Raw genomic sequence first — 4490 nt, forward strand, 5'->3', positions numbered from 1 at the left:
ACCCTAGGTCTCCTTGGCACAAGCCAAAATTTTAATAGAGACCCAGAAACACAACAACTCAAAAAAGATAGGACAAATGAGATTGCATGAAGCTGCAGAGCTTCTGCATGGCAAAGGACATAGCTAGCAAGCTCAATAGAATGCCCATAGACTGGGAGAAGTTCTTCACTAGCCATACAACCAACAAGTGTCTCATATCTAAAATATACTTTTTTTTTTCCGGTCGTGAGGCTTGACCTCTGGGCCTGGACACTGTCCCTCAGCTCATCTGCTCAAGTCTAGGCTCTACTATTTGAGCCACAGCACCACTTCCTGTTTTCTAGTGATTTATTGGAGATAAGAGTCTCATGGACTTTGCTGCCTGGGCTGGCTTTGAAACATGATCCTCAGATCTCAGCCTCCTGAGTAGCTAGAATTACAGGCATGAGCCATCGGCAGCGCCTGTCCCCTTTGGTGACTTTTTAACTTCAGGCACTATTGTAGACCAACGTGCCCAGCTGCTGAACTTTGTAATCTATCACTATCTTGGCAGCACTAAGAGCCAGCTTCCAGCACACTTCCAAGCAGATAAGGACTAAGTAAGTCTTGTAGGAGTCTCATGAAGAGAGACATTGGCTTGGAGGTTTCTGGAACACTTCACCATAGACTCTATGACAGTCTCAGAAACATTTACAACGCCCCTCCTTTCATTTTTTCTTGCTTATGAATCCAACTTGCTATAATTTTGCAGGGAGTTATTCAGTTAAGTTCATTCCACCTGTACTTCCCTTTCCTGTGTGATCTTATAGACTTCAATAGGCATTTTTCTAGTGGACCTTATTCTTTACCATCAATAGCATTTTTACTCCCCCATATATATGTATATATATATGTGTGTATATATATGTATATATATATGTGTGTGTATATATATGTATATATATACATATTATATACACATATATGTATATACATACACATATATGTATATACATACACATATATATATATAAACATATCTTATATCTTTAACTAGCTGTATAGTCTGCTGTATTAGCTCCTCACTTGAAGTATCTTGACAGTTCATTTCCATTCAGCAAATAAAATAAATGTTAGGCCCAACACTGCAATTCAATGTGTGCTTCTGAAGAGCTAAATATCATTGTCAACACAGCCCTTCAATATCAAGTTCATAAATAAATGAAAAAGAAACATAGTTTAACCTTTATTAGAATATGAATTGAATTTGAAAATGAAATGAATTAGAAAATAAGTTGAATTCCTCTGGATAAGGCTTGAAGAGAAATGGAATACAACATAAAAAAAATCCAGTGGATACCATTTGATTCTGAATCACTTGATTCAGAAATTGTAAGAACATTTCAGTAAATTGTCCCTCAAATTATAGTAATTATAAAATCTTCCCTTGTGCTATCTTTATACAAGTTTATAAGCAGTAGGAAAATGTCCCACATTTTATAGCCTGAATTATCTTTCTGTGCAATAATTTTAGAGCTAAAATATCAAGTTGGGAAAGGGCCACCAAAATCATTATTTCAATATTTCCTGGATTGAATTACCACCTTTGCTTTTGTCACACTTGGATTTCTGAAACTTTACCTTGTTGGCACCCCAAGAACTCACTTCAAAGTTTTGATATGCATTTGTACTGAGATTCCACTTTGGCTCCCCAAAGTACAACTAAATAATCCACCGAGAAAATAAACAAATAAATAAAAACATACATATTTAAAAAGAGAATAACAAGAATCAAACTAGCACAAATAACACAAACACAAACTAGCTTTAAAATTGGTAGGAAGCTTATTGTACTACCACTTCAAATTTATTCTCAGTGCTGAAAGCCCCTGCTTTATCTTCAATGCTGCTCTACTTTCCAAGGGGACATCCTAAATGTTTTATGCCTCAAAGAGCAGATATCTCTATAATATCTTTTAAGACTTCATCTTGCCTATCTTTTGCCCTATATTGTTGCCTCCTCTTCCCTTAATGTATTTGAGGTAAAAATCTAAAGAGTGAGTTTATCTGAATAGTCAAACTGAAATGCTAAATGCCTCACCTGTTTCACAGACAATTTATGCACAAAGAAACTTCTGACTGCCCTAGGTGAGCCCTGCTCCCACAAGTGTTGTAACTGAAACCCATATTATGTTTCAATGTTGTATCCTTAATTCACGACACCAGTGTATGTAATGGATATGAAAAATAAATCAACACCAGATGATGGAATTCTGAAGGATGTGCAAGGTCATGACTTTTGCAAGTCAATGGAAATTCAATGCAGTTTGAAAGGCTTGCAAAGCACTTGATCCCCTTCCTCTCTTCTGAATAATTGTCCCAGTTTTAACTGGGTTAGTATCTCACTGCCAGCTATCAGCTTGGTTGTGGTATATAAATATATCTTGCTGGTGTCTTCCCTTTCTTCCAGAGCACCTTATTCTAAAAGAACTGGAGAGAAAGGGAAAAATGCAAAGTCAATTATGACTACAAAAGATATAATATAAATTTAGCTCTCAGTTGCAAACTCACATCTCTCAAATAGTTTTCATGTCTTTTATTGTCCAGTGATGACTGAAGTTCAAAAGTAATTATTAATGATAGTAAGACTTAATATAGATATTCTAATACAAATAATTTAACAAAGACATTCAACTTCACTCATGTAAGTGTTAAAATTGTATCTTAACAAAAATTTTCATGATAGCATTCAGTTCTGAACAATTATATATGTAAGTGTATAAAGTAATCCAACAAAATTTATAGTACACACTAACAAGGAACAATTTTTCTCACTTTTCTTAGGCTAATATTCGATATTGTAAATAAGATTGTACCTTGTTCCTTTCAATTTCCATGAAATTATGCATTTGAATAAAAGATGTATATGCACACACACAGAGACACATATACAGCATTTACAGATCGTAACAGTCCATGTACAAGAGAGTGAAATGAGATATTTTTTGCTTTTTCATTTTGATTCATAACAAACTGTGTTTTTCACAAATGAAGAGTAGAGAATTCCCAAGGATTAACAATGAAACTTTGATGTCTGAGGTTTATAAAATATTCATGACACCTTGTCATATATGAAATAGAAATAATCCTGTAATGATCAATTCTTTCTTCTTTTTCTTTTCTTGGGCTTAAAGCTATTACTTTGAATGCTTTATTATCCTTAAGTAGTTGTACAAAAGAGTTGTCATTCACCCAAACAGTATATAAATACAGTGCATCTTGATCTAAACCACCACTGCAACATCTACACTCTCTTTAAACCCACCCCTTCTTTTGTATTTCTCAATTCTGTGGTGTATAAAATGGATTCTTGTCTGTACTCTCTCCCCATCTTCCCTTCATTCTCGGGGCCCCACTCTAGACCCTTGCAAGTACTCAATTTCTGGTACATATTTTTAAGGCTTTGATTTTAGTCTTTTAAATAACTACATTCTAAGCCGGTGCCAGTGCCTCATGCCTGTAATCCTAGCTACTCAGGAGACTGAGATCTGAGGATCGCGGTTCAAAGCCAGCCCGGGTAGGAAAGACCAATAAACCACTAGAAAACCGGAAGTGGCACTGTAGGTCAAGTGGTAGAGTGCTCGCCTTGAGCTGAAGAGCTGAGGGACAGTGCCCAGGCCCAGAGTTTAAGCCCCATGACTAACAAAAAAAAAAACAAAAAACAAAAAACTACATTCTTCACCTAATCCATAGTCTATTACATTTCAATTAATTCATTTGTAACTCCTTGCTTACAATCCATTATGTTTATCTATAGATTTAAGGGTGCATTCTACATGCCACAGAATTGGACAGTCATAGGACTTCTTATCCTGTTTTACCATTTCTTGATAGGAGGAATTGGAAAACCTTAACTTTGATATGCTCGCCTCCTTATTCACAAGCTCACTTGTTGAATTGCAACATTTTTGTACAACTACTTCAAATAAATAAAATAAATAAGAGCAATTATTATTGAATTAAAGTAAGCAACATTGCAAAAATTATGATTAGAATTTTTGTTTAACTAAGTGTATGATCTAAAGAATATCATAATACATAGAGTATACACAAACATAATAAATGTTTATTGGTTTCTTTGAAGATTTGTTGTTGGGGGATTTAATTTTTTGAGTTCCAGGTATATTTTAGATATGAGACCCTTGTCTGTTGTATGGCTAATGAAGAACTTCTCCTAATCCTTGGGCTTTCAATTGACATTGCTAGCTATGTCCTTTGCCATGCAGAAGCTCTGCAATTTCATGCTATCCCATTTGTCCAATCTTTCTTTGATTTGTTGTGTTTCTGGGTCTCTATTAAGAAAATTTCAGCCTGTGCCAAGGAGACCTATGGTTTCTCCTACTCCATCCTGTAATGTTTTCAGAATGTCTGCTTTGACTCCGAGGTCTTTGACCCATTTGGAGTTGATTCTGGTGGAGGGTGATATATAAGGATCTAGCTTTAGTTTTCTACAAGTAGTTAACAAATTTTGC

Source organism: Dipodomys ordii, unplaced genomic scaffold (genome assembly GCF_000151885.1).
Source record: "Dipodomys ordii isolate 6190 unplaced genomic scaffold, Dord_2.0 Scaffold8, whole genome shotgun sequence".
Taxonomy (NCBI): Eukaryota; Metazoa; Chordata; class Mammalia; order Rodentia; family Heteromyidae; genus Dipodomys; species Dipodomys ordii.